The sequence below is a fragment of the Lygodium microphyllum genome, chromosome 20, assembly GCF_053477565.2.
Source record: "Lygodium microphyllum isolate KBCC chromosome 20, Lygodium_microphyllum_v1.1.10, whole genome shotgun sequence".
Classification (NCBI taxonomy): Eukaryota; Viridiplantae; Streptophyta; class Polypodiopsida; order Schizaeales; family Lygodiaceae; genus Lygodium; species Lygodium microphyllum.
The window spans coordinates 25,078,108-25,088,949 of NC_141154.1; the positions used below are offsets into that span (position 1 = coordinate 25,078,108).

Consider the following 10,842-nt stretch of genomic DNA (forward strand, 5'->3'; position numbering starts at 1 on the left):
GAAGCATGTAAGACCTCCTGAATATGGCCATTGTGCCATCCCGTTATAAATAACAAGATGATTTCTACTACCAAGCTCAAGTAAATGCCCTCCATATCCTATGGCGTCTGACCCAGTATCTGCTGACTCCCTACTGATCCCCAACTCCTCAGGGTCTAATGCTCTCATGATCTCTGGCTGCTCCATATCAAAACTCTCACACTGTCGGCTGTGTGTGCGCCCGTTGAAGTCCCCCATAAGGAAGACCTCACCCAAACTAGAATACATAATAATGTCCTCTGAGAGCTGTGAATAAGGGGAGGGGGAATCTCTTGCCTGAATATCACCCTGCGTAGTAGCATATCTGGACCCTCGTGGTGAAAAGTAGCATACTGCCATATAGATCCATCTCTCATCTGATATCTGCACTCTGATCCATATGTAACTGGCCTCCTCATCTCGTCTCACTAACTGGATATGTCTCTATATCCCCTGACGGAATAGAACTGCCACCCCTCTTGAGCCCCTAGATGTGCTCTGCCTAGTAGTAGCTCGGTATGCAGATACCCACTCAAATCCTGTAATGCATGGGAGCCCTCTCTCTGGGCTCTCATGTGTCTCTATGAGGCATATAACATCATGGTTGGGTAAAATCTCCTCAAGTCTGTTCGGTCGTGACCATAGGGAGCCGTTGCAGTTCCAAACTGCCACACGTATCGGGGTCTCCTGTACAGTCCTCTGCCCCGTCTCATAGGCCACGCCCCCCTATTTGGTGGGGTGTCCATCTATAAAAATCCGGCCATCTCGATAGGCCTTATGGACTTCTCTACGTGCTTGGAGTATCTGTGGCATGCATGCTCGTCTGTGTGCAATCTGCATCTGAGTCAGGTCCTCATCCATGAAGATGGGAGCCCCAGTTATCCCTCGGAGCGAAATCCGCTTCCAAAAGAAAGCGGCTTTGTCCTCCGGTGTGCTCATATGTAATATCGGAGCTCTGACCCTGGTAGTAGCTCGTCCTGCATGCCATACTTGAGTAAAGGGCATGCTCGTATACCCTAGTCGGGTGCATAGCCCACATGCGTCCTCCTTCGGAGAGGCCCCTTCGGGGAGCCCGGTAATACACACGTTCAATCTACGTGCGTTCCTGAGCCTCTCCTCCTCTAAGGTCTCCTGAACCCGGACTACCTCCTTCTTTTTATTTTCTTCCTGGACCTCCTTCTTAATGTTCTTCTTCACTACCTCAATCCACCCCTCCTTATTTCCTTCTAATTCTTCCTTCATGTTTGCTTTGATTTTTTCCTCCTATCCCTCTCTCGAAGCCTCAACTTCGGTTTTAATGCATACCTAGAGGTCCTCTCGGCATTCCTTCGTGATAGCCTCTTGGAGGTCTGTTTTGAAATCCGCGTCCTCTCTTGCCTCCTGTAGATGTGACACTTCCGTTTGTAGCTTGTTCAGGTCGGTTTTGAGATCCCTCTTCTCTTCTGTGAGTGTCAGAGAGAGGGAGAGAAAGAGAGGGAGAGGGAGGGGAAGGAAATTTAAGATAATAGACTTATCGATAATTGTATGCAATGTTCTTTGCCACGGGACACGTACATTGGTGACTCTTTAAGATGGCTTAAAATTGGTTATGTCCTTCATAATGTCCAAGTAGGGGATCTAATTGTGATATGTATAATTCATTGTTTTTGTATTAACTTTATAGGCATAACAAATTAGAAATCATGCCAACTAGTCAACGAAAGGACTAAAAGAAAATGATACCCTAGCTAATGGTCATTACGGTACTTCATCAAAATGAACCCAAAAGTATTGTTATAGAAGAAGAATCCCTTAAATTGAGTATAGGATATTTTCTCTCAGGTATTATGACTATGAGTAGAATTGATTGAAATAAATTTTATTACTATAGTTGATAAATTTCATAGATGGCACTAATTTTAATACATGATCATAGGACAAAAAAACCACATTTCTAAGATGCTTTTTGTTGAGACTGATTTATTATTAGACTAAGAGATCCTCAATGATGCTCAAAATGGATTACTTATACTCAAAGCCCTCTAGTGCAGTTTTTTACAATAACGAATAATTATCTACCAGGACAAACAAATCCTTGAGCATGATACAAGGCCAAGATATAACATCGGAAAATCTCTCAACTACTATGTAACTTGACGTACATCTCCATAAAGCTATGGTCAACTTGACGTACATCTCCCTAAATCGCTCAACTTCTATGTTACTTGACGTACAATGCAAGATTTATGGTCAACTTGCAACTTGACGTACATCTCCATAAAGCTATCCATTTAAGCCTCGTTTGCTGTAATGTAGATAAGATGGAAAAGGAAGAAGGTCTTATTGTTCAAGACCGCGAGACATATCTTAATCAGCGTGTCCCATGTCCTTGCTCTCAATGCAAGTTGGCAATTAGACGAGAACACCAATTGTCTATAGAACACGTACGACGATTTGGCGAGTTTCAATCTGAGATCATTGATCAGGCGATTGCGGATTTTCATCAAACGGTAATTTGAAGTTAATATTAATCATGCATTGTACTCACAAGCTAATTGAAAACCATACACAATAAGATTGCGTCTTGTTGGCAAATTTTCTATCCAGGGGGGTGATGTCTCGACCCAAGGGGGAGTGCACCCTTTGCGGCCAATTAGAACAGTTCCTGGACATGCGATGGATGGATTGCAGGAGCCAATCCACCACTCGCAAGGCCCATCTATACCGTCAATGCCAGAGGAGACAAACAACCTTCCCGACCTACCTACAATCTTGGAGCCTGAGATGGAGGCAATGATCGATGCATTGATTCCCATGGATGTTGAGACATCTGACCTTCTTAGAGAGGAAGCATCCATACCATTATATGATGGGTGCCGAGTATCTTGGTTGAAGACATTTCTTGCACTCTTAAGTGTGCAAGCAAAATACGATTGGAGCGATACGAGTGTGACTGAGTTATTCAGGTTCCTTGCACATAGGCTTCATTGATTTTTTTTATAACAAGTATTATTGCAAACATTTATGCTTTTTCAAGGTGTTTTATGATTTTTTTCAGGTTATTGAAATATCATATATTACCACCTGCAAATACCATGCCTGAGTCTCGTGATGATGCACGACATGTTTTACGGAAGCTTGGCATGGACTACAATAACATCCATGCATGCATCAACGACTGCATACTGTTTCGAGATGAATACGAGACTGTGGAGACATGTCCAAAGTGTGGTTTTCACAGGTATCGATAGGACTTGCAAGGGCAAACCATCCCTCAAAAAGTTCTCAGACACTTTCCGCTCATCCCCCGCATAAACCACATGTTTCGCACGTCTGGCATGGCAAGCTTGACAACGTGGCATGTGCAGAATAGGTCCACGGATGGAGTTCAACGAATATCAGCGGATTCGCACGCATGGAGCCACATTGACTCTACCTTTCCAGACTTTGCGCGAGAGCCAAGGAATCTTCGGCTTGGTCTCGCCATGGATGGTATGAACCCATTCGGTCTGCGCGCTCGACTTCTTACAGTGTGGGCCATAGTTAGACTCCCAAAGGTCACAAACCATGAAGAAGATGGTATATCAAGGACACGCCACTTTCTTGCCGAAGGATCATGAACTGAGGGAAGGATTTCTTGGACGACCTCCAGCACGTATGAACGCTGCAAGCTGGTATGAGCTGAAAATGGTAAACCCGGAATCACATCCAAATGGAATGCGACGGTTCTCAGTTTTCTACGAGTTGCCATATTGGACCCACTTACAGGTAAACCACTTGTTGGATCCCATGCATATTTTCAAGAATGTGGGCAGCTTGCTATGGGACCACATCACAGGAAAGAGAGACACTATAGGGTCACGAATGGATTTGAAGGAGGTCGGTAAGATGGAGGCACTTTGGCCGCAGTCGAGTGCTAAAGGGAGAGTGCAGCTTCCTCGTGCTCCCTGGGTTTTGTCTACCAAAGAAAAGCGGATTGTGAAGCAAGTAATCAAGTCTATCCGCACTCCGACGGGTATGATGCATTCTCTCAGGTCCGCATTCTCTAAAGATAACCAATTGTCGAGGCTAAAATCCCATTATTGGCATAAGATATGTCAGGTTTGTGAACAGAATGGATTGTAGTTAGCGTGGGCATTTTGCAATTTGAAAAGTGGCCATTATTCATGATGCTTTCTCATTTGTGGCAGTTTGTCCTACCGATCGCGATCGTAGGATGCCTTACTCCAAAAATTCGCGGGGCCATTTACAAGTTGTCGACTTTGGTGCAATGAATCTCACAAAAAGAGATTAAGACATCCTCTATTGAATCCGCAAGGCGGGGAGCAGTTGAGACGGTCTGTCTCTTTGAGAAATACCTGCCCACTAGCATACTCATCATACAAGTTCACCTTCTTGTGCATCTTGTGGACGAAATGGAGATTGTTGGACCTGTCCATACGCGATTGATGTTCTTCCTGGAGCGCTTGATGAAAACCTTGAAATGCTTTGTGTGACAACGAGATCGTCCAGAAGATAGCATGGCGGAAGGTTGGTTGGTGTCAGAGACGTTAGTGCATATCTCACAATGGCTACCAATGGTGGAACCAAACAATGAAATTCTACGGACGCTGAAGGACGATGATAGACTGACTGGAGATGTGGTGGTTGGAAATGGGGTAGAAAAAAGAATGGATGTCTCAATGGAAGAGAAGGTGAATCGCTTTTGTATGTTGCACCATGCCTCCATGGAGACGTGGCTCGCAAAGTACCAGATTGCAAGGCAAGATCGAGAGGAAGCGCGAGCTGAACTCCGATGCAGTACGCATCACCGACCGATTCGATATCCCGAAGGCATGGAGGAGATGCCGCGGTTTATGTCAACACGATGGTTGCATGGAGCCTTGACCGCAGCATCCGGCAAAGGGATAGAGGTCTCAATGGAGGAGTGGGAGTTCTCGAGGGGATGTAGTCCAAAGGTGATGAGGGGTTTAGAATGTGTCGTATCTAAATTTGCTTGCTACATCTAATTTGAGTGTTTCAAATGTGCAGTACAAAATATATAGTATAGCGTGGTCGCGCGAACGGCATTTTCACGTGGAGTGTATTGACAAAATGCGCTCCACAATGGACTGTGGTGTCATGGCAAGGTTTGAGCAAGAGAGCCGGTGACGAGCAACGGATCCAAACACGATTGTGGATGAGATGGAGTATTTTGGGAACTTGCAAAGTATTATTACGATGGATTACCGTAGCTTCTCCATGATACTATTCGATGTGCAGTGGTTCAAAGTGGTATTTGGAGGAGCTGGAGCAACAGTTCGACAAGGTCCATCTGGATTTCTCGAAATAGATTCCGAAAAAAAATGGACAGATTTGCGCGATACCTTTGTGTTGCCGGCCAATTGGGAACAGGTGCAAAGAGTCATTTGCTTGCTAATTGTAATATGACATGGTTTATGTCACAATGGTTTGAACTCGCTTTGTACGTGTTTGTGAACAGGTAATCTTCTATCCAAACCCCCGACAACCTAGATGGTGGTATGTTATACCTTCAACTCCTCGAAGTGTGAGAGTATATGATCAAAGCAATGTTCCAGGCATAGATGAAGAAAATATGCAAATAGAGGGGTCGATATTACAAGGGGTGGAGGCTACCGCAAGTTTGGAGCCCGCATTGGCTAACAATGATGGAAATACAGAAGTCCACGCAGACTCATTCTTTTGTGGTGACATGTCTATCGACCTTCCAAGGTATGTAGAGTTGTGTCAGGAGATTAACATGGAACCATAGAATATTTCATTCTTGGAGAATTGTATTACTCAATTCGTTATTTAGATCTTCCATAAAGGTACATAAGATATGCATTTTAAGAGGGATTTTTAAAAAATGATTTATATTACTGTGCTTTATATAGTTTAAATTGATTATTCTAACACCATTTTTCATCTGTGCAGGTGACATTTTCAGGATGAGTCAAGGGATGAGCGATGAGGAGTTTCAGGACATGATGGCACGCTGTCGTATTGCTGCGCATTCGAGATGTGAAAACCACCCAAAAGTTGTGTGTGTGGGATTTGATACTTTGTACATATTTAGTTGTTGTGATTATACTTTTGTTCTGCGTAGGCAGTATAGTGAAGAGGGTTTGGAGCAAGAGGAACTTATCAATAATGCTCTAGTTGGCATGTCTTGCCAAGTGGTCAGTCAACCTAGACGAGGAGGTTTTGATCAACAGTTCACAGGAGCTTTGGGAGATGTGGCTGAGACAGGACAGTTGAGCAGAGCAATAGCACTGATCATAGGGCAAGCATTGCATTTGGATGCACAAAGTAAAGGTTGAGCATAAACGACCTCATGCCATTGCTTGGGAGGGTATGATAGAGGCAGCAAAATATCAGCTTGGTGCTAATTTAATAGATACTTCAAAGTTTAAATGGGGAAACTTGGAGGGTGAACCACAGAAAAGAATAGCTGAGGTAGAAGAATCAACACATCAGAGAATGAGTCCTGTTCATAGAGCTGAATACTCCAACCCTGTCATACATACTCTCTCCTTAGAGCACTCAAACCTTGGTGAGGGTTCTTATCCTGCAATACCTTTTGTTGTTTTTGATGAGATTCAAGAAGGGTCACCTGCAGCACTTGATGGCCTCATGTTCGGAGATCAGCTTCTCAAATTTGGAAGTTTAGAAGGTGGAGATCATCTTCTGCCAAGGCTTGCAAGTGAGGGCGAGATGAATAAAGGTAATACAGTACCTGTTATTGAGACAAGGGATTCAAGTGCACTCTTTATGTTTCACTATGTTGAGGTATCTTCAAAGTACTACACAGTTGGAATGCTGAGGCAAGAATACATGTTCGTTCCGTCTGCTCAAAAGGACTGTTGCCTAGCATTTATCTTACACGAATTGGCTAGAAATACGACAATGGTCTTTATGAGGGAGTGTAAAGCTACCAGAATATTGTCTTTAGTTCTCCGGTATCTAGGCTTGGGTGTGATTCCAATAAGTGGGAAAATGAGCCAGGCAAAAAGGTTAGGATTTTTTAATAAATTCAGATCTGGAGAGTGTGGATTTTTTATATGTACCAACGTTGCTAGTAGAGGGCTTGACATTCCAAATGTCAGCCTTGTGATCAATTATAATGTTCTTGACTATCCTAAGGATTATGTACATAGAGTTGGGAGGACTGCACGGGCTAGAAGGAAGATTTTCTGGGGGAGAAAAGCCAATTTGGGGGCTGCTTTATTAGTCTGAAGGGGGGAAGCTGAAAAAGAAGGGAAAAATCGTAAGAGAAGGCGAAAAGCTATGGAACCGTAGAATCTTGACGAAGGAAAAATAGCCTATGGAATTAATGTCAGCACGTTGCTGTTTTTTCTCTGGCCAATTGATCAGTTGAGGACGGACGTTCGATGGAGTGAGAGGGAGGCTATGCTCGACTCTCCCGATCATGACCTTTGAAATTGCTACAACGGAACTTTACTTTTGTGGCAGAGCGAACGGCACAAAGAGATAGTGAAGGGGGAATTGTGCTCTTGGAACGCACGCCCATGGCTGCTGCTAACCCCTGCTGATGCTTCTCTATCCTTTGTATGCATCAGTCCAGGCCATCGAAAGTGAAATGGAAGAGGATGTCGTCGATCGGAAGGGGGGGCTTCTGTTCCCCTACTCACCATTGGTTTCTGTGCGACTGAAATCCTTCGACAAGTTGAGCTGAAAATCAAAGAGCTGTTCAATCTTTCCCCTACTCGCCACTGGTTTTTGTGCGACTGAAATCCTTCGACAAGTTGAGCTGAAAATCAAAGAGCTGTTCAATATTTCCCCTACTGCAGGGCTCACCATCACATATGTTGACAAAGAAAATGACATCGTTACCTTGGCAGATGACAAAGATTTGATAGATGCTTACCTTGTGCAGCGTCTCAATCCACTTTGATTGGAAGTACAAGTTTGTGATGATGTCCCTAAATCGTCCTCTCGCAAACCATCTGAAGCCAATCCAAAAGCCCAGAGACCAATCCAAAACCAACAAGGGATCTCAATTTTGAGACATATTTGACTACCATTTTCCATGAGCTGATGTAGTAGCTTTTGATTGGAATCTTTCGGGTATTGGAGTTCACTACAAGGGACTGGGGCAATAGCGACGCCGATTAGCGACGGCGTTTATCGGCGTCGCTATTGGCGTCACTATATGCGTCGCTATTGCCAAGGCTTTGTGAAAGAGAGCGAGAGCGAGGGAGAGAGCCAAGGCTTTGTGAAAGAAGAGGAGGAAGAGACTTGTTGCCGCCGCCGCCGCCACTGCCACCGCTACCGTCGTTGTTCGCGAAGGAGAGGAGGAGCCCTCGTTGCAAAGAGAAGCCGCCCACGCTCGCCATATCTCATTGGTGAGTCTCCCTCTCTCTTTCTTTTACTTGTTGAAGGTTTAAATCGTTCTCTTTTGTTTATTTAGGATAGGAAAAGAAAGAGAAGGAGAGGGAGAGGGAGAGAGAGGGAGAGAAAGAGAGGGAGAGGGAGAGAAAGAGAGTGAGAGTGCATTCTCTCTCTCTCTCTCTCCCTTTTGCTTGTTTAATGTTTAAATTACTTTCTTCTTTGCTTGTTTAGGAGAGGAAACGAGAGAGTAAGAGAGAAAGAGAGGGAGAGGGAGAGGGAAAGGGAAAGAAAGAGAAAGAGAAATAGAGGGAGAGGGAGAGGGAGGGGGAGGAAATAGGAGAGGGAGAGAAAGAAAAAGAGAGGGAGAAGGAGGGAGAGTGCATTCTCTCTCTCCCTCCCTCTCCCTTTTGCTTGTTTAATGTTTGAATCACTTTATTTTTTTCTTGTTTAGGAGAGGAAATGAGAGAGAAAGAGAGTGAGAGGGATAGGAAGGGGAAGGAAATGAGAGAGGGATAGAAAGAGAAAGAGAGGGAGAGTGCATTGTATCTCTCCCTCTCCCTTTTGCTTGGAGGATGTTTAAATCACTTTATTTTTTGCTTGTTTAGGAAATGAGAGAGAAAGAGAGATAGAGAGGGAGAGGGAGAAAAAGAGAGGGAGAGGGAGAGGGAGAGGGAGGGGGAGGGGAAGGAAATGAGAGAGGGAGAGAAAGAGGGAGGGGGAGGGAGAGGGAGCGAGGGAGCGAGGGAGAGGGAGAGGGAGAAAGAGGGAGAAAGAGGGAGAGGGAGGAGGAGGGAGGAAATGAGAGAGGGAGAGAAAGAGAACGAGAGGGTGAGGGAGAGGGTGAGAGAAAGAGAGGGAGAGGGTGAGGGAGAGGGAGAGGGAGAGGGAAGGGAATGAAATTTAAGATAATATACGTATCGATAATGGTATGCAATGTGCTTTGCATACGGCCACGTACTTCATCAAAATTAACCCAAAATTATTGTTATAGAAGTGGAGATCCCTTAAATTGAGTATAGGATAATTTCTCTCAGGTCTTATGACTATGAGTAGAATTGATTGAAATAAATTTTATTACTATAGTTGTAAAATTTCATAGATGGCGCGCATTAATTTTAAAATGGATTACTTATACTCAAAGCCGAGATATAACAAAAAATTATCTACCGGGACAAACAAATCGTTGAGCATGATACAAGGCCGAGATATAACATCGGAAAATCTCTCGACTACTATATACAATGCAAGGTTTATGGTCAACTTGCAAGTTGACGTACATCTCCAAAAAGCTATCCATTTAAGCCTCGTTTGCTGTAATGTAGATAAGATGGCAAACGAAGAAGGTCCTATTGTTCAAGACCGCGAGTCGTATCTTAATCAGCGTGTCCCATGTCCTTGCTCTCAATGCAAGTTGGCAATTAGACGAAAACGCCGATTGTCTATAGAACACGTACGACGATTTGGCGAGTTTCAACCTGAGATTATTGATCAGGCGATTGCAGATTTTCAGCAAACGGTATTTTCAAGTTAGCATTTTTCATGCATTGTACTCTCAAGCTAATTGAAAACCATACACAATAAGATTGGGTCTTGTTGGCAAATTTTGTGTCCAGGGGGGTGATGTCTCGACCCAAGGGGGAGTGCACCCTTTGCGGCCAATTAGAAGAGTTCGTGGACGTGAGATGGATGGATGGCAGGAGCCAATAGACCACTCGCAAGGCCCATCTATATCGTCAATGCCAGAGGAGACAGACAACCTTCCCGACTTGCCTACAATCTTGGAGCCTGAGATGGAGGCAATGATCGATGCATTGATTCCCATGGATGTTGAGACATCTGACCCGCTTAGAGAGGAAGCATCCATACCATTATATGATGGGTGCCGAGTATCTCGGTTGAAGACATTGCTTGCACTCTTAAGTGTGCAAGCGAAATACGGTTGGAGCGATACGAGTGTGACTGAGTTATTCAGGTACCTTGCATACAGACTTCATTGTTTTTTTTTAAAACAGTATTATTGTAAATATGGATGGATTTTTCAAGGTGTTTTATGATGTTTTCAGGTTATTGAAATATCATATATTGCCACCTGCAAACACCATGCCTGAGTCTCGTGATGATGCATGACATGTTTTACGGAAGCTTGGCATGGACTACAATAACATCCATGCATGTATCAACGACTGCATATTGTTTCAAGATGAATACGAGACTATGGAGACATGTCCAAAGTGTGGTGCTCACAGGTATCGACAGGACTTGCAAGGGCAGACCATCCCTCAAAAAGTCCTCAGACACTTTCCGCTCATCCCCCGCATAAACCACATGTTTCGCACGTCTGCCATGGCAAGCTTGACAACGTGGCATGTGCAGAATAGGTCTACGGATGGAGTGCAACGAATATCAGCAGATTCGCGCGCATGGAGCCACATTGACTCTACCTTCCCAGGCTTTGCGCGAGAGCCAAGGAATCTTCGGCTCGGTCTCGCC

At 44.4% G+C, this 10,842-nt stretch overlaps 1 long non-coding RNA gene across 1 annotated transcript; it reads left to right on the forward strand.

Annotated features, from left to right (window-relative positions):
* Positions 1–10,092: 10,092 nt before the first annotated feature.
* LOC148018755 (uncharacterized) lies at positions 10,093–10,534 on the forward strand. The gene is made up of 2 exons (XR_015695051.1): positions 10,093–10,324; positions 10,416–10,534. It is a non-coding gene; the product is annotated as an uncharacterized LOC148018755 (long non-coding RNA).
* The last annotated feature ends 308 nt before the right edge of the window (positions 10,535–10,842 follow it).